General features: G+C 40.7%; 1 protein-coding gene across 12 annotated transcripts in view; it reads left to right on the plus strand.

The window, feature by feature from the left end:
* Positions 1-18,248: 18,248 nt before the first annotated feature.
* adgrb3 (adhesion G protein-coupled receptor B3) overlaps positions 18,249-20,741 on the plus strand; it is a 138,306-nt gene continuing 135,813 nt past the window's right edge. For 3 of the 12 annotated variants that reach the window (XM_037782939.1, XM_037782941.1, XM_037782940.1), the window contains exon 1: positions 18,255-19,445. The gene's annotated coding sequence lies outside the window, so the exon portion shown is untranslated. Of the gene's footprint in view, positions 19,446-20,741 lie in introns of all 12 variants that reach the window. The other 9 variants (XM_037782948.1, XM_037782949.1, XM_037782942.1 and 6 more) reach the window with 7 other exon arrangements.

The following is a 20,741-nucleotide window of genomic DNA, read 5'->3' on the forward strand; positions in this document are numbered from 1 at the left end:
TCTATTAAAGCTGCACCTCTGCACATGTCCAGCATAAGAGAGCAGACATACTGGAGAAAGGCTAATATCAAAGAGAGCAGACTTCCCTTTTAGAATATATAACGGTTAGCGGCTTCCTAATACATCATCCAGTCAGATATGTAAAAAGCAATATGAATATGTACATAAGAAAAAGGATAGCATTAGTAAACTATGGTTTATAATAATAACAATACACAACTTCTTTAAATTATTGGAAATCAATGCTATTATATGGGATTTTAGAGACTGCAGTACATATTTATATGTATTTGAAAACAAAACGGTGCAGGAGGTAATTACATAATTAATACTAAGGTTTTATGATGATATATGTTGCTTCACATATAGTTATTTCATACATACTTTACCAGTTAGGCACATGGGCTATTCAATACATAATTTTCCATGTTATTTGGATGTTTATGTTTTCTTCCCACATGTTGTATGATTATATACTGTATGTTTATATCTCAGTTCTTGACCAATCAATGATAAATATCACATAATTTGTGCCAAGAATTACGTGATTTATATAGCTTGCCTGGGTGGAGGTGAAATGAACAAGCGACATCCACCAGCGCGAGACATCTGTCCATCAAGTAAACATGTTCAAAAACGTATTATTATTATTTGAGAGAGAGGATGAGATTTAATGAATGGAATTGTCAGGAGTAGGGCTGTCCTTAATACCAATTTTTTGGGCTTCGAAGCTTCAGTAGCAATATTCGAAGGTATTCGAAGCTTCAGTAGCAATATTAGAAGGTATTCAAAGCTTCAGTAGCAATATTCGAAGGTATTCAAAGCTTCGCAGCGCAACAGGCTGACATGTTTTTCTCTCTGTCTGTCTCCATCTCCCCCGTTTTAGTGCCCGGGACAACGCCGCTGCTGCACTACTGTACAAACACGCACCTCTACACACAACAAACAGACATATCTGTCTGAGAATAAGTAATAATAATTAATGTTGAATATGAATAATGAATAATGTTGTGGGATTATCCCTTGTTTCTTGGGCTATTTTGGAATTTATACATTATCATTACATACTTATATATAAAAAATAACAAGAAAATAACAAAAAACGAAGCATTCGATTACTGATTTGTAAGTCGATTACCATGGCAACGGTCAATGCTTCGAAGCATTCGGGTCAGCCCTAGTTCTGAGTCAAAGATTTTGGTATGCAACACTTACATAAATGACAAAATAAGTTGTCATTGCCTTCCAAAAAAAACCTCATATGACCATAACAAAAACTGTTATGAGCGTTTTCTGATCTGCAACCTCCTTGGTTTAAGTCTGGTTAATATTGGCCAACTTGTTTAATGTTTGGGAAAGATCCTGGTCACTGTTAAAAGAAACTATTGCTAACTGTTGGTGAGACACAGGATATGAACACGATCTCCGGTGTCAAAGCCAAATGATGAGGATACCCAAGCATCTATGGTGGCAGCTTAATACATCAGAAAGACAGAAAAGCACTATATACACAAAGTGCAGTCCATTTACAAGAGACTGTACAAATATAGGTCATTTTAAGCATTTTTTGAGAACAGCTTCCAGCCGCCACTTGTGGTACTGTACCTTAAGGCACTTTGGCAATGGCATCAAGTTTTGGCCATGGCTGTGGCCACATGGCTCGCTGCCTTCTGTTGGAATCCAGGCTAAGCACAACGTATGTCTTCCATCACTATGAAGCTGTTGTCAATGGTTGAATTTTATCACAGTGAAGTTATTGGCCAGACTTAGATCCCATCACTTAACAGTTAACATTGATAAAGAGAAATGTGGTTTGTTTACTTTGTGTAAACAGTTGTATTCAATTATTCACTTTATATTGCATTTTCGCTTGACAATAATAAGGATGTTTATTTTTGTCTCTACGAGTAAATTTTGAGTCCTAAAAACAAACTAAATTTCATCACTGTCCTGCATTGACAGACTGACGTTGGCCTACATCCTCACATATTGTAATGCCCCCTTTTTTATAAGGCCAGTGACTCATTGGCATCATGGTCTGTAGTTTCACATAAAATATTAATGTGTCTCTGCGAGTCTTTTAAGTCTGGCCAAGTTAACACTTGCAGCACACCTAAACCCCATATCAAACAGCAGCAGCTGCAGAGAAGCCCCAAGCCACCTCAGCTTAATCCAATTTGACTGGCCATCACTGTGGGCGATGCTGGATGGAACATTATGTGAGGTGGATAGAGCTTTTTACTCTGCATTAGTGGAGAGGGATTTATCAGTCCACTTTTGACTTTGCTGTGAAAAAATAAATTGGTCAAATGCTTATATTTATGCTGTTATGTCCCCACCAACAAGCCGTTTGAGTGATAAAATTAATAAACTGGCATTTATCATTATTTAATGACGAGACTGGGTGGAAATTGTGGGCCCATGTTGACAGGAGGCTTATCATATTTCCCCGCAACTATTCATAAATAACAAATTGTTTATACAACAAATAATTGCAAGATATTTGTATTTTCACTCTCTGACCTTGAAATACGAGAAGTTGGACAACCTCCATCTCTGTTGCTTTGGACGCTTCACAGCCTGTGCATAATTTGGAAACTAGTGAATTGTCTGAGGAGTGTGAGCTCCAGTGACAGAGAAGGTGCAGAAATAAGCTTTTAGCTAATCCATGCCAAACATATCAGACATCTGTCACTCGCGGTGCCGGCCAGCCTGCTGCGTCGCGAGCTCATTTGGCACTTGAAACTGAAAAAGATTCCGCATACAATCTTCAGATTATGCGGCTATATATCTGTGTCTATACTTTCATGGTGCATGCAAAGAGGCTATACTCTTGCTGCCAACATACCAGAGGGCTCCCTGTGGTTTAAATGTCAGAAAGACGCTCATTCCGACCGACAGAATTAACTTACAGTCAGCTCAGCGGGGTGGGGGCCCTCAAATGATAGGATGCACCATCAGGAGATAATGGTGCTCACCTGAGCTGCAGCAGTGCGAAAACAAATAAGATGTGAGCCGACGCAGAAACGCCGTGGCATTGGGATGACCTCGAAACAAACAATTAACACCGCAGAATTTTAACGTGACAGAAAATATGGCATGATCTATCTTTGACAACGACAACAAATAAAATGCATGAGCAGGTATTGTCCATTTCTTTTCCACACATATTTCATATTCTGTCTGTCACATCCTCTTGCTATCTCTGTTTCTCTCTCTCTGTCATAACAGATGGTGAGAGGGAATCACTCCTGGGTGAGATGCACACACAGAACAGGTACAGTAGTAACTCAATACACTTCACTGCAGAGTCATGGAAGAGCGTTTTTACACAACGGCTCAATTTGAAAAACAAAAAGTTTGCCTAATGGTATGCAATATTACCAGTACTTGACGCGGTTGTGTTAACACGGCAACGGCTGCTTCCTAAGTGAGCTCTAATTATCAGAAATAGATGCAGTGTGATAATGGCTGCATTACAGGTGCCTCTGTATGTGTGACTCTGGGCTTTTCTCATTAAAATATTGCTGTGAAATTGGTTGGGGATGGCAAAGAAATAAAGAAGGAAAGAAAAAGAAGAGAGAATATGAGAATATGAGACAGACAGCGGTGCAGTAAACCCAATTATTTGAATCATGTTTCCATTTCATCCAGACTGGAGATCTCAGTTCCTGAAGAACAAAAGAAATCCCATAACAGAGGACAGGAAAGTCAGTTTTAAAAACACCTGGGAGTGAAACTCGTGAAATATGCTGATAGAGAGCAGCTCACAGGGATTATGTAATGTTGTGTTGACGGTTCATTTGACGACGACGTGCTAAAGAGGCCCCAGTGAGTCTTTTTGCCTTTACATTTAGTCCCCCTTATTAAGTTAGCTCAATTGGTTCGACTGAGCAAATTGTATTCCTTTAAATCGTGAAATAGAAACATGATCTTGTGCCTAAATAGGGAGCTTTAAAAGGCGGTGGGAGTCAGTGTGCCTAGGAAATGTAAAACTGAAAAGCTTTGGCACCCTCTGCTGTTAAAGTGATTTCCAGATGGCAGCTATTTACACAGACCTGCTGGTGTGATGCAGACATTGGCGGAGGGCAGGAGGAATGCCGAGCAGCCTGACTGAAAGGAGGATGAAAAAATAGCTCCTTTGTGAGACTATATTACGCTCTAATTAAACCTCCTATCAAGGTGATATTGTTAATTTTAAGGGAACTTGACACATTTTGTTTAATATTTGACTCATTTGAAGGAGGAATCACAGGAATCTGCAAATCTCTATAATAAACAGTACAAATTCTCTATAATAAAGAGTAAAAATGCTTCTCCAGTTTTGTTTTTTGTCCAAAGTTCCCAGGTGATAATTCCCAAAGGAGCACCAGACTAATTGTGGCTGTTGGTTGTTTCATATCCACCTACAGGTAATACCTCGCAGCTTTCCTCGTGCTCCCAGGAGGTACCGCACATTTGCTCGGCAGTGCTTTGCCCGCATGGTGTAGTATAGTGTGCTCTGGTTATCCGGGGTGAACTAAGACAAACATTAATTGGTGGCACAGGATCCTCTGCTCCGTGCCCGCTGTGAGCCCACACGCCGCTTCGGTGTGGCAACCCCATCATCCCTCCCATCCGAAATCTCCTCCGACAGGGCCAGCAGCACCGAGCTCCTGGTTATCATTTATCATCCCAGCAGATTGGCTCGCGCAACACACAGCAGACTGACGGGTCATCCTCATGCTGTGGGACCTGGTTGGAGTAAAGCCGCGCGGCCAGTTGTCTGCATGATTGCAGAGCTGAGAAATGGAGAGGAGGGCTTGTCATTAAAGAGGGAGGAGGGACGCGTCTAATTCATCTCGCCAGTCATCGCTCTGCAGTATAAGTGCTCCAGACAGCTCCGATATCGTATTAGCACACCTGCACAGGCCCCAAGAGGAAAGGATAGTGGTGTTCCTCACCAGCTCCCTCGGAGATGTACACCAGAGATTACCCCATTAATACATCCCACTACTCACTGGGGTGGGCGGGGTAGCTCCCCTCCACGGCACATCTGTAGGATACCACAGGTGGCCTCTCATCCACACAGGGAGGTACCCTGATTTGTTTTTCCAGGGCTCTTCAGCTCGGTTGAGGACGTTCGGTGGGCTTCGTCGGAAGGGTCGCCACCTGCAGCGTTCTTTACAAGCCATCAGATCACTGGACTCGAAACAACACTTCATTTATAGTGAATGCCTCGAGTCGATCAAAGGATGGCATCTGACAGGTCATCATTAAGTCATAATCTGCCCCCCCAAAACTTCCTTGTTATTCTTAAGATCTCAGGAAAAGCAATAAATACATACTCATGAGCGAGGAGTATTGTTTTGAAAAGGTCAGAGCCAACACAATCAATGAGCTGCTCCATCAACCAGGAGGTGACTTTGTGGACTCATGGGGATATTTCCTGCAGCCTCTACACATTAATGAGGTTAATTTCATAGCAATGCTCAATTAGGGAATCTCTCTCTCTCTCTTTCTCTTTCTCTCCCCTGACCGTCACCATGGATACTGAATCTTATTGTGTGTGTTAATGGGGCAGACGTGGACACTTTTGCTATGATGACAAATTGACTTATTGGCTGGCTTTCATCTGTTTTAGAAGATATATGGTCATAGACACAAGTCTAGATTTCCCTGTCCAACTTTATAGAGGTAATATAAACTATGTTTTAAAATGGACTTTTACTTTCATGGAAATGCATTTCATTTTTTGGCATCCAGCATCTCAGCTGTTACTCATCTCCTGGGATGGACAGGCTATGACAGTTCCTACTCAATATTGCAAGGTGAGTGAATGGTGCAAGATATTATTAAACATAGCCAAGGCACAAATAATAATTTGAACTGCTGTAGGCTATTAAAATCATAGAGTGAATATAAGAAATGGACGTAGTCACCGTGATGTCACCCATTGGTTTGTGGACTGCTGTTTTAATCGCTCGATTTCGGCATTTTGGTTGTCGCCATTTCGGTATTTGGCCGTTGCATGCTGAATACGACATTTTCAGGCAACCAAATAGGTTCCCAACCTATTTTCCTTGAAAGCCCCCCCCCATCTAAGAAAAGCTGAGCCCCCCCCGACGTCATCACCCTAAACAAAATTGCAAATCCTCAATTCGTCAAGTGAATACAGATACATAATATGATCTCTTTTTTTGTAATGACTTAATTAATTTACTATAATAGCGTTAGAGCCACCATAGATTTTTTGTCATTGTGATTAAATAAGTGTAATTTATAGTGTTGTTAGATTGCTGCTAGACCGACCCGTTATTACAGGTGCGGGCCTCCCTTTGTGTGCATCAAGTGGGAGAGCAAACAGTTTTTGACCGCAGTGAAAATGTTATTTTTGAAAGGCTAAACGCCAACAAATATGGATTGAAGCAGAAGATTTCATTAGATTTTGCTATAGTAACAAAAAAATATATATTTTTTATATAATTTTACAGACTTTAGTATAAATTATCCAGTAAGTGTGTTATTGTGATTTTAGTTATACACAAGCAAGACCAAGGGCCCAGACCCCAGGTTGGGAACCACTGGCCTAAAGCATACACTGCTTTATGGTCTATTTAACTCTTAATTGGACCATAATTTACTAAATGAACATCAGGCTGTATTGAAGAAGATTTGAAACTAGCGATTGAGACCATAAACTCATGTTTACAATGTTTACTGAGGTAATAAATCAAGTGAGGAGTAGGGTCATTTTCTCATAGACTTCTATACAATCAGACTTCTTTTTGAAACCGTAGGAGTCACCCCCTGCTGGCTATTAGAAATAATTCAAGTTTAAGGCACTTCAGCATTGCCTTCACTTCTCAGACTCGGAGGTTGTCCACTGGTAAAAATACAATAGAGTGTTCCATTATTACAACTCACATTACAAAAGACTTCTAATTATTTTCGAAGAGCGCTAAATCTGTCAAAAATCACCTACCCACGCTGGTACAATATGTGCACGTCCAACTGGTTATAATAGAACTGAAGTGTTGGTGTAGGAAATTCTCAGAGAAGCTGTGTGGTGTGATTTAAACGGACTGTCTGGTTGTGATGACAGAGGCACAGTTTACCATGACCATTCATGCTGTTGAAAGCAGCAGCTCTCTGGGCAGATGTGATCAGCGGAGGCAGTGTCTCCCTCCAGCCCAGATTGACAAGCCAGACCAGACTCAGGAGATGGATATCACAAGGGACAGCTGAGCTGCAGGTAACCAGCGGTGCAGGCAGTTTTCAGCCAGCCTCATTACAGCGGGCAGGTTGATCCAGGCAATTGCTCCTCAGACAACGTTGACTCCAAAGCACTAAATGTGTAATGCAGTATAGGATGATGATTATGAAACAGTTCCCTGGTTAAAGAAATGGGATGTTGCACTGCGATGGCAGTATTAAACAATGAAGTGAGAGGAGACATATTGTTCAATGCACTTGCAAACCAAATTCCTCTATGTATAATTTCAGACAGGCCACATTAGTCAGAAGTGAAACTGTGAAACAGTGAATGGGCAATTTATTCCAACTGTGTATACTACAATTGTAATCACAATTAGTGTAATGAAGGAAACATCTTGTCTGCAATTTTCTCATTTACTTCATCTTGCAACAGGGCATTGTTTTGTTGCTTGTCCACTTTTTAACATAAAGGCATTAGATCAATTATCTCCAATGCACGGTCTGTCTGCATTTCAGTATCCTCTCATGTGTCTCTCTCACCGTGGCAAGAGCATAATCTCTGAGCATTAATCTTTATTATTCAGCAGAGGCACTGCAGAATTCAAATCACCAACCATATACCCAAGGTCAGTGTCAAAAAAGAAAGAGAGAGAGAAAAAAAAACACATTTTACACGGATTAATAAATCAAAGTGTATGCCCCCAATCAAAATGTAAGTGGGACACTCAGTATTGATTGAGGCGTCCTTATTTTGCTCAGTAAAACCATACTGAATACATATTTCATAACACATCCAAAGACACAAAAGGGGGTTAAATAGAAGGATGTTTGCTTTTCTATGAATCTGGCGATTAAGCATTCCGAGGCTGTAGTTTCCATCTACTGTGCTCTGTGAATGCAAACTGCCTAAGACAAGCAGTTGTCCCCAAACGTGCTGTGAGAGCAGACAGATCACCGGTCAATTTACTGATTGGAAACTCATTTTATGTGGACAGAGCAGCAGCCAGTGCTGACCACATACAGTACACACAATGAATTTCTCAAAATCATATTGGGAAAATTAAAGTTGTGTCAAAGAGATGTTAGAGGAAAAGGGGGACATATTTTTAATTCAAGCTCTTGTTGTAGGAGTCCTAAAACACGGAAATGAGTAAGCATTTTTGCACTTCTGGTTCCCTCGTCTGTGTTTGTGTAGATGCCTCAAATGAGGTCTGGTTAACACAAGCTTAAGATTTCATGTTTTGTTCTATGACATAAAATATATCAGTAAATACCCCACTTGTGAATTTTAATGTGTCTTTTTCATGTCTTAAAAAAGGCGGTTGCTAACATTTGGCTAATTGAGACTACTAAACGTCATCACGCTGAACACTGGCTAAAAGTGGTGTTCATTTGTGAAAATGATCTTGCTGAACAAAACGTGTAACGGCTTGGACACACCGGGAACGTGAGCAGCGCGTGACGGCTGCCTCGTTGAACTGCTGCGTCTCTCATGCGTGTGGTGACAACATCAGCAGCGATTCTGCTGCTGCGTTGCTACTGCCAGCTGTTTCTCTCTGCATAGAGTTTGCCTTTCATAATGGCCATTTCATTTCGTTATAAATGTAATTCATATTTATTTTAATCAGAAAAAGGTTAAAAAAAGGTGTGCTCATTTGTAATAATCCACAATTAAAAGCCGGTACTCTATTAACTTATTGAGCCCTGCAGGTCACTGCATTTTTTACAACACTGTGCCGCAAATATTTCAGAATAAAAGCCTTGTGTTAAAAAATGAAGGGATTCTGTCCACAGAAAAAAACGCTAGAGGCTTTTAAACAGAAACAGGAAGTGTTGAGTTAAAAATACATAATATTTTTTTTCATGTTTGTGACATATTCTACAGATATAGACATTGAAACTGTAGTAATGTTGTTGGTATGATGTCAATATATTGTCAAAAGTTCATTTACATTGTCCATCTTTGCTGTGAACCATGCATAAGGAAAAAATAGGCCACCAGTTAGCAAGGAGTTCAAATGAGCAGGCACAGCCCGGTCTGTCCCGCCCCTAAACACTGGGCTTGACACCATGTTTCGATCCACTAGTGCACATCCACCCACTGGGATGTGGGCATTCATCCAGGTAAAGAACCTTGTACTAAAAAAACATATCTGCAAGGGAAAATTAGTAAATGAGTTGTGGATGCCCTGTCGACAGCAAATTGTTAAGATGCTTGAAAAGTTTCTTATCAGTTCATTTGAGTGATTACGAAAGAATTTCACTCTCCATTGTCTGCCGGGGAGGCTAATTATTTTATCACAGAAATTTTAATTAGCTGTATCTCAGAGTTGTCCACGGAGCTACAAAAGCTACAATAGATAGAGCAAATAGTGTATGTGAGGCTTTTCATAGGAAGCACTAGGCTTCACATAGAATAGTACAAAGAAAATATAGACTGTACAGGATGAATGAGGAAGCAGTGCTTATGATTAAAAAAAAAAAAATTCTCTGCGTGACATTCTGCAATGCATTCGGCACAGCTTAAGGGAATGTCAGTATTAGACCATCTCACAAGGCAGTCAGCGGTTGCATTAATGTCTGAGTTGTAAAGACGCTCACCTGAATCTGATTTCTACAGTAACATCAGTGAAAAGACGAATGTGATGAAAGGATTGTGCAAACACAGAGAGATCATCAATAAATCCAACTGTGCCTCGCTCAGATCAGGTTGCATAATGCTCGGGATTTAAAGTTATTAATTTTACAGCATTGGAGCGGATATCAGGGGTTAAAAGTGAAGGTGACAGAGATTGATTAGTGGCTCATGATTGATTGGCGACACTGCAGCCAATAGAGGACAACGAAGCACGCTCACGCCAATGACAAAATGATGGGGTTAACTCATATTCCTCTTTATTATTAATGACTAAGCAGCTATTTTACAGGCATCTTCAAGATTGTCAGGTTTTTTTTTTTTCCATCCCGCCCCCTCACTTCCTCGTCGCAGGGTAAAATAAATTATAGACAGGAAAATGAAAATGTGGCAGGTGATTTGTTGGAAAGATGGTTTGTTATTGTGTGCATTCAGAATTGATAATTGCCAAGGTGACCTGTGATCTTCTTGATTAACAAGGACACAGCTCTCTATCTATGGGGCTATTTCCAGAGCCCTTTGTCAGCATGATTTCTCTGCCCTTTTGTACTGAACGAATCACACCATACACCACATCAGTCATTCATATTGTCTACCTTGTAAAAAGCAAAATCATAATGATGTTTTCTTAATTTACTTGTTGTAATTGTAACACCTGTAACACGGGACGTTGTGGGTTGTTGCACATTAATTGACATGTTCCACGACTGCAAAGGGTGAAGTTTAAAAAAAAAAAAAAATTATAAATCACAGATATTGCAGGTTTAAGTCCGTCATCCAACCCGCTGTTAGAGATGAAGATTTCAAGTAAGGAATGCTTGTCAATCCAGAGTGTGGGGGCAACAGCTCATGGAATATTTACACAGCCAGAGAGGGGGGAAATGAGGGAGTCTAAGGCCTGGTGGTTGGAACCACATTCAAAGGAAACGGATAAAGGCCCTGAGGATTCATGCAGTGCAGCATTGTCTCTGACAAAAAAAAAAAAAAAAAAAAACAGGAACAATGCTGGGGAAAAATACCTTGATTTAAAATTCAGTTCTAAACCCAGGCACGGAAAAAGGCAAATAGTGGTGTGAGTGGAATGTAAAGCAGAGCTGTATGCACCAGTCTGGTATAGTTTAGGTCACACATGCATGACAGGCCTTACATATATTTTTTTTTTTCCCTGAATGATAAATTCCAGTTAAAGAAATTGCGCCTGTTGAAGCTATCTTGTCCCACTAAAGCTGCCCGACAAAGCATCTGCAAAGCTCACTAACATTCGATTTCCACTCATATATTCAGCTTCCCAAGAATCATCCGAATTATGCCCGGTTTCTTTCACATGTATTAAAAATGAAAGTGAATTTATAAATATTTATACCGAGCCATATGGTAAACAAGTAGCTGGGAGATTTGGTCCGGTTTGGTGGATGTCAGCATCATTTCTCTAAAAGGGAGAAATCTAAAAAACAAATTCCTTTGAGTAGACAGCAGACTGGTATATTTAACATCAAAAAGACCTGGGAAGGGTTGTAATGAAAGATGCTGATAGAAAGCACGCACTTGTCATCATGGGAATTATACAAGTCTGTTGATGTTTGATTGCCTTTTGTTTGACTGTTCGAGATTGCAGCCACTGATCATACAAAAGACTGCACTTTAAAATTTCAACAAGGTGCTGAAATGGGAGAAAGAAAATGTTTTTTGTTCCCAATTATCCATATTATGATGTAAATGTTTCATCAAGAAATGACAAAAATATGATCAGATCCCATTACTCACTGTGCGAGTACTGCGTGTGCATAAAAAATACAGCCAATAACACCATTACCGACTCCTGAACACCTCCGTTTACCTCCAGCCATCCCGCCATATAAAACCTGCCAAATTGCAATTTTCAAAGTGGCAAAGTATGTTGGTGCATGGCTTGGTTTGCACCTGTAAAGTAGTTTTCATGATTGTGTCCCGGTGGCTGCAGTGATTATTTCCATCTGAGCATCCTGCTTCTTCCAGAAATATGTCAAACCGCTGAAGCAAGACAACATGAGCACTACATCCGAGCTTTACAGGCTTTGCTTATTTAAATACTGAACACTGTGTGTGGGTGACTGCTTGCTCAACTGTGTACTTAAAGTTATTCTACAATGATTAATTAAAGGCAGCACCCACACTGTTGGAGCACCCTGGACTCATTTTAAGCCTCATCATCCGCACTCTACGCGTTGTTGGCAGACTGTTATCGATAAACACAATGTTTGTGACTGTCAACTATTAATCACACAACGCACAGTTAGTGCAGCCACTTTCAAATAAAGCCTTAAATCAGATAAGCACTGAGTGTTTATTTTACCCCTGTACAGCAGATTCATCTGTCATCCATGCAAACTATTTTAGTCAAGTTTAAGGTTCCATCAATGCTTTTAGCTCTTCTGCTTGACAACAAGCAGCAGAAAGACAATATTGTTACACATGAGTATCGCGATATTATGTGTTGTGATACTGTATAGATTCTCCAAAACACTGTATTGATTTTTAATTAAACTCTTGTAGGGGGATCAGTTTTAAAGCTAGAGACATCATATGAAACTAAAAACCTTAAGGAATCCATTGGTACCAACCATGTCATACTAGCTTGTCGCAAAGAACGCTTAATAACGCTCCAAAGCTATGCAACAATTTGGCAAGGAAAACTAGCATGGCCATTTTCAAAGGGGTCCTTTGACCTCTGACCTCAAGATATGTGAAGAGAAAACTGGTTCTATGGGTACCCATGAGTCTCCCCTTTACAGACATGCCTACTTTATGATAATCACATGCAGTTTGGGGCAAAAACCATGCATTTTATTCATGCAGTACAAATGTGTTATTTTTGCCTATTCTAAAAATGGTGTATTTCTGGTGTGTTCTTTATACTATGACAATTTTCCAAAAATTAGATTTTTAAAAAATCACAATATATCGCCTTGCTTACAGTATCGCAATATATCACAATATATTGAATCGTTACTCCAGTATCATAACAAGTATAGTATCGCCAGATTCTTGCCAATACACAGCCCAAGTCACTGCTGTTATAAGATGAGATCATAACGCCCCATAAAGCATTTTTACACTGTTGACTAACTGACTGTTAGATTTACCTGATTACTGCGAAGACGCTGCAGGGTCAGAGGCACAGTCCCATTTAGACCATATGAGACAGACCTTGGCCTAATGTCTCTGAGCAGAGAAGTTTAAAGACTTAGTGCAGTATGTCAGTACACCATACATTTCACCTCATTAATCAAGCAAGGTTGTTCTAAGTTTAAATTTAAAGCGGGGTTTAAGTTGGAAGAGCATGTCTCAGCAAATGAGGTAACACAGAGTCCGTGAAAACATTTGAAATACATTTTTCACTTACGGAATAATGAAGTATATTTTAAATGTTAATATCCAAAGGCCGTTAAATGTTTCATACGCATTAAAATTCGGATAAAAGTGGACCTCTGAAACTGACGAGTGAATAAGCTATCCAGATGTGCACGTTTGAAAGATCCCGATGACGAATTTCAGCTAATAAAGGACTCTTTTTATGGCACTTTGTTTTCCCGAGGGGCTCCGAGGGATAATTTCTCACTCACAATAAATGCAAATGTGTGTTATTTGCAGTGTCGCTGATGTCGGTGAGGACAAATCAAATGAATAACAGCGTTAATGTCCTCTTTTCCTCAGCATTGTATTTGAGTGAACACTAGTTTCTTCCATTATATTAAAAATTCAAATTGGGTTTGTGAAAATAAACGTGGTTAATAATGCATTGGTATTGACTAGCAAGAGGTCATGTGTGCTCAAGAGTCACAATGCTCATAACCTTACACACGAGAAGTCATTTTGATACATCGATCGCATGTGCGGTAAATCTTCAAAGAGCCTCAACTATGCATCTCTTTGACAGCCATTGATTATCTCACGCAGTTAACACACATTTCCCTTTGCACTCACTTGAAGTGTTTATGATTTCCATACAAGAAGTGCAAGAACTGCCCTTAGCACTTAACCTCATCTCGACGACAGCACTCTGCAATTTCTGCAACAGTTTTTAATTAAATATGAAGAAAAATGGGAAAACAGCCCTTGAAGGGATGCAAGGAAAGAGCCCACACTTTTAATTTGTTAATAGAGCTGTACATCATTAGTGTAATGATCGCATCGAACCATAAGACACACGCCTGTATACAGTGATAGTGACATCCAGTAGACATGACACATGGAGAACATTACTGCGAGCGTGAATCCATAAATGCAAATAGTTTGTGAGCGTGTGAAAGGGAGTCAGACTCAAAAGTGTTTGTGGATATCCCCACTCTCACAGTGTGTCTAGACATTTTCACGACTTTCTTTGGCATTGCCATGTCTGTGAAAGTGATTATGCACTTCTATTACAGCTTCCTTCATCATGTTGCTCTAAAGAGTGCGAGTTCCTCCTGTGAGATTATTGTTTCTTACATGAAACTGCAGGACAAAAAGACACTTTACGGGTTCACAGCCTTAACTAGAGTCAGCCATAATAGCTGCTCTGTGAGGCTGTACTTAGGCACAGCGGTGCTCTGAGTTAAATGCTAAACAAAACATGCCAACATGCTCCCAATGATAACACTAACATGCTGATGTTTAGCAGGTCTAATGTTTACCATGTTCACTATCTTAATTTATCCTGTTAGGACTGAACTGATTGAGCAAATTGAATTTTTGACCTGATGATGGAGCTATATGAACACTCAGGGGATCTACAAAGTGATTACAATTCATCCTGAGGACAGCGTGAACGTTTGAACCACATTTAATGGTAATCCATCAAATAGTTGTCGACATTGCACTAAAAAATATAGACTGTATACAAAGATGGATGACATGACAGCTCCCCAAAAGTGAAGTCAAAACATCCTGGTGGCTGGCTGCAGTATAGGTCATAAATCCCGCCCTCCATGTTAACGGATGGGACATGGGCCAAACTGAAAAGTCAAAGTAGATGTCAAATAATTATTTCCCAAAGATGGTTTCTGTCATTTTAGGTAGTTCTTTTCATGCTGATGTTTGTTCAACTGTTAATTTTTCTGATAAGTTTGGTTTTAATTAGCTATTTGATGCTATAAAAAGGGGGCGGAGACGTCATGATTGACAGCTGCTCTAAGTGGTTGCAGAGCTGGAGGCTCGGGAATTGTACGAGAGAGGAGATGTAACTTTAACTTTCCATAACCGTCACAAGTCTGTGTAATAGAACATGGGTCAATTTGATCATAAATGTAGTTAAAGAGACATTATGGTTAGTTGTTGTGTCTTTCTGGCCAAACAGCTACAGTGGTGCTAACATAGCAGCTGGGTGGCTCTCACGCTAAAAAAGCTGCTGCCGTGCTCGGCTCGTGATTGGCTCGGGTGGGTGTATGGGCGGGACTTTGATACCGCAGCTCCAGCCCCCCGATCGCTACTGCGTAAATATTTTGGCTTCACTTTTGTACAGTTGGAAGATGAGACGTGTCATCCATCTATAAATACAGTCTATGACACAAAAAAACACAAAGGTGAACCTCATGATGGCGCTGGAGGAAAAGTCAAGGGATCACCAAAGTCATTAGGATTCATCTTTTAGGGAACATGAATGTCTGTACACATTTTTGTCCCAATCCATCAAGCAGTTTTTGAGATTTCACTTGATAGGTCAGAACTTTGACCTGCTGGTAGCACAAGACGAAATGTCGGGATCACTTTTTCCTTTTTTTAATTAGGATTCACTCTCTGGGGATCATGGCTATCGGCTCCAGAGTTCACAGCGATCCATCCTACATTACTCAAATATTTCACTCAAAACCAAAAAGACCAAAGTCTTTTTTTACATCCTCCAGGGACCATGAATGCACAATCCATCCAAAAAAAGTCATTAATGGCAAAAAAACAGAGGAGTGCTATCTTTTAGCACACAAAAATCCCTAAACCAAGCTATCTATACGTATATGATACTATAAACTGCAGCAGGGAGAGGCAGATGTAGCCTATACCGCTTCTGCATGGCGATTTGCTGGAGAAAAAGTAGCAGTGCAGATGTAAAGAGACAACTCCCAGATCTGACCATTAAAGAAATATATCCTGTAATGACAAATGGTGTAATAACTTATTCCACAACAGCAGCACAGGAGGATACACAACCGAATCCAACACTTCAAGAAAAACTTCTCTCAGACGTGCTCATTCGGGGTTTACCAATAAGTCATCCGGCTGAGATTCCTACAGGGAGAAGAGCCCATTATCACTGTACCCAGACAAATGTAACATATGGACTACCTGATGGTGACTGAGTTGAGCTGAGGGTCTGAATACATTTCACCGGGTGTCTGGAGAGTTTACCTTATGAGTGTGTGTGCGTGAGTCTGTGTGCCTGTATGCACCGGTGGGTACAAAGAAAAGCCATCATTTTTCTTTGAGAGTTCATGTTCTTAAAGCAGTCATGCTATAATGATTCATAATGGTCGGTTTACATCATAGACTGATGTTTATCGCATGTGATTTTGTAATGGACATGAATGCTGTAAAACAGTCATTATATCAAACAGACGTACCATTTGGCACACACACACACACATGCGTGAGCGCAGGCTCAGTCACACAAACAGGAGCAGGTGATAATAGGGCTATTCTTTATGCGAGGTCATGAATAATTCAAAATCCATGTGCTCAAACAGATTCTCGAGTTGACAGAACAATGTGGCAGATTTTTGCGACTGCTATTGGATGAGAGATATCACAAATGTTTTAGAGATAGATTCTAGCAGGGGATATCTGATCCACCCTCTAGTAAGCTTTAACCAAATGCAATATGGAGACATTTCAGAAAATCCAAAAGGCTCTATGAATGTATAAGTGTTTATGAATATACAGCTATTCAATCTGTTGTACGTAGCCATTTCAAAGTCCTTTGGCTTGAACATAAGGCAAGTTACTCTCTCTCTTTGACACAGACCACATGATGTCATTTATGTTGTTTATTTATTCATTTTCAATTTTCAAACCATTGTAAGGAATACATTTTTTAAAGGGAATATTAAATTGTCATTGAAATTGCACAATGATGCACATCATTCCACTGTAGATCCGACCTCCTGGTCATGTCATTATTTCTTATTCAACTCTAGCTACATGGAACCACATGTCCTTATGAATTTTCTCCTGGTTTTGAAATGACCAAACGTTCAGGGTGCCATTTGGACTCTGGGAAACGTCCTTGCAGGGAAGAGTGATGGCAGCGTTCCTGAAGCTTGGCAATTGGCCTCTGCATGAGTCACCGGAGAAGATACTTATTGTGTTTTTCGTTGTTCAATAAGGCTTTGCATGAATTTCTTCCACCTCTTAGCTCCCTGAGCCAAAAGCTCCCCGAACGCCAAAGTCTTCATTATGGCCGAGGAGAGAGCGGCTGGCTTCGAGGTCACCCCTGATGTTCCACCGACTGCCTGGGGAAGACTGGAATTAGAAAGCGACCGCAGTCACAGGCCACGGCGACCAACTGTGCTGAATGACTCCAATCTCCTTTATAAGTTTGGCAACAGATTAACAACGTTGTAAACGCTGCTTGGGACGGGATGCTGGGGGTATAAACAAGTTCTCTCAGATTCTCACACTGCTGCGGCTGATACTCTCTGTGCATGTTCTGGAGCATTCTTTGGAAAAGGCTGGCTCGCAAACACTTCACACTTCACACTGAAACTTCCTGGAAATAAATAAACAAATGGGGCTCTTCATGCAGCATCTGCTCACATGGAACACATTCAGTCAAGGCCTGAAAGAGACGGCCAGGCTAATGAGAGTTAACTGTGCACAGCAAAATGATTAGAGTGGCTGACCCAATCTCCAAAAAAAAGGAAAAAAAGTGGAAAAAACAATTGCCTCTATCTGCACTGCCTAATCTAATCCCCCCCCCCTTTTTGAATATGCAAATAATTCTAAATATGCAAATGAATGCATAATAAATTGTAGGCCTATAATTATGAATCTGAAGCTTCATTTGCACCTGATACAAAAAAAGAAAAAAGACCCAACAAAGCCCTCCCTCCACCTTCAATGGGAGGGCGATGATTCAGATGACTGTGTAACTCCCCCTCCCCATGTCCATTACAGTCCCATTGTCCCCATGTATTTAGCCAATGGAGGAGGCTATTGCAGAGCCATTGATGCCGCATTGTCAGTGACCAACTGCTGAAGCCTGGAGCTTACACTGGATTTAATTGACTGTTGATTGTTGAATCTCAGCATGTCTCTCGGGATGTCATGACAGGGCAGAGAGCATTTTGAAGAAAAAAAAAAAAGCATTCAAGCCGGAGCTGCCTTTAAAAGAGTTCCTTTTATTTAATAAGAAGGTTGTTTTATTCTTACCTTGAATATAACGGTAGGCTACACACATAAGCATGTCTAAGAAGACGGTGGAGGAAAAGGAAGAAAAACAGCAGGTTTGAGCTGCACCTGTAAGGTGCAAAGAGACTACAACTTTTTTTCCAAAGAGAGCACAAGTTTGCACCCAAAAGCATTAGTTCTTCCAGCAGCAAGAAGGCTTCGAACAGTGGAGGACAGTGAAGAAATCAAAACAACAGCAGCAATCACCCATCAGGAGAGAGAGAGAAGGGAGAAAATTACCAGGTCCCACTGATAGAGCGGTGCAGGTTTTGTTTATTATGTCCCTAGAAGAAAAAAAATATAAAAAGTCCATGAAATATTCCTGTTTTTGGAGAAAGCAGCAGCAGCAAAGCCTGTCTGAGCACAAACTGAGAGGGTCCAGTTCAGGGGGGGAAACCCTTTTGACTCGAATTAAGGGGAGGCATACATGAGAAGAAAAAAAAAAAAAAAAAAAAAAAAAGAGAGAGGAAGGAAGGAAACGAGGCGGACGACCCTTAGGAGAGGAAAAGTATTGGTGGTGCCAGACGCAGCGGCAGTAAGAAGCGTACGTACGTGCTTTATCTTAGCGGCTGTGAGAGTGTGTGACGTGATATTGCAGCCTTGCTCCTGGAGCTCTGCAAGCACACCACCAAGCAAAGCGCGTCTATTTCTCTTCTCTGTTGTAACTCTCACTAGCCCCCCAACATCTCACATCCACCCACTACGGATCTTTGTGTTTTTTCTCCTCCTCTAAACCCCCTGTTTTTTTTCTCCAGAGGAGGGGTCTTGCTTGCTGCGCGTCTTTGCTGGAGAGAAACCATACCAGTGGCAAAATAGAGACGTGGAATTAATTGATGGTAATACTGTAAGAATTCTTCTTTTTCATCACTCCAAGAATTTCTCTCTTTCTCTCTGTGTGTGTGTCTCTCTCTCTCTTTCTCTCTCTCTATCTCCCTCTCTCTGTCGTGTGTTGTGTGCGCTCTGGTTTTGATGGGAAAAACCCAGAAGAAGAAGAAGAAGACGGGGGGGATGTGAGCGGGCACACCGGAGGAGTGTAAACGCATTTTATTTTCATCCATTTGAACCATCATCTTGTTGCGCCGGACTTCTTCTTCTTCTATTTGTCTGGAATGGGGATGAGTATCGATTCACTGGAGCTGGGCTGCAGATTTTATTTATAAAAAAAAGGATGTGGTCAAGTATGTTGGAAAAATAGCCATAGCTTCCGCAGTGTAAGGTAAGAATAATATTATTCTTTTTTATTATTATTGCATTTTTCATGTGTCATCCCTTCAGTTAAAGTTTAGCCTCCTCCTGTTAAATATTTCTATATTCAAACATGATGGCTTTGGGAGCTTTTCATCCGCTCACCATTAAGTCCAGGGTGCTTAATTTTTTTTTTTTTTTTTAAAGAGCTGATCTCTCTCTTAAGAGGCACAAAAAAAAAATCACTTTAAAGCGTCGAACTGACACTGCATGAGATGTGCAGCTCCGTGTGTCTCTGTGTATTCAGATGTCCTCCCAGAGATCAAATTGCTCTTTAGAAATAAAAAAAATCTGCGTCTCTTGACGACCGATTTCTCATCTCCCAGAATACTGATTTTTAATCCGTGTATAGCCATGAATCATATGGATTTATCGCGACCAAAGAGCGCCGATCCTTATGTAACTCATATGTTATCCAAAATGTGGTGTGACGCGCAGTGTTTTATCATCCAAAAAAAAGAAAAAAACGAGGGTTAGAGGAGAAGTTAAGAGTGAGAATTTATCTATTATATCTCTATATGGTATCTATAGCCTACTTGGGATTTCAACGCCCACACACACACACACAGTTTGAGACACACACACACACACACACATGCACGTTTCTGCTGTGACACTGCTCACAGCTGCATAGCCTGTAGGATTAAAGCAATCAGGACATCGCATTGCATTCTCTCTCTCTCTCTCTCTCTCTCTCTCTCTCTCTCTCTCTATCTTGCACGCACACACACACACTAGACACACACTCACACACTGGCTCTTTATCAAATTGCATTGTCAAATATGTCAAGCCCTGAATTTCGGAGAGACAGGCAGCCAGGTTTGGTGTATGTAGTGGAGAGAATTGCGCGCAGAAAGGAGGAGGAGAAGAGAAGCCATGGATGGATGGATGGATGGATGGATGGTGACCATGCAGGCGCACAAGCAGAAAGACATTTTCAGTGTGTGGAATTTGTCTTTCTCTCGTTATCTAACTGTCGTGAGAGGAAACAAGACTAAATCACGAAGAAAACAGCCTGATTTGAAAACGATCCTATGCGTAAAAATGCTCCACTGCATGCACTTCTTTCACTGTTCTGTCTTTTCATGTCAGATATATTCTATAAAACAGCTATATTTGAATGCCTCCAGGGTATTGTGCCATACCAAAATACGACCCAATTAATAACATCTAAATGACTCACATTACTGCACCCCCCACACCCCCCCCCAAAAAAAATAAATAAATAAATAATGACAGAAGCAACCACAAGGTGGCAATGTTTGC

Source organism: Sebastes umbrosus, chromosome 10 (assembly GCF_015220745.1).
Source record: "Sebastes umbrosus isolate fSebUmb1 chromosome 10, fSebUmb1.pri, whole genome shotgun sequence".
NCBI lineage: Eukaryota > Metazoa > Chordata > Actinopteri > Perciformes > Sebastidae > Sebastes > Sebastes umbrosus.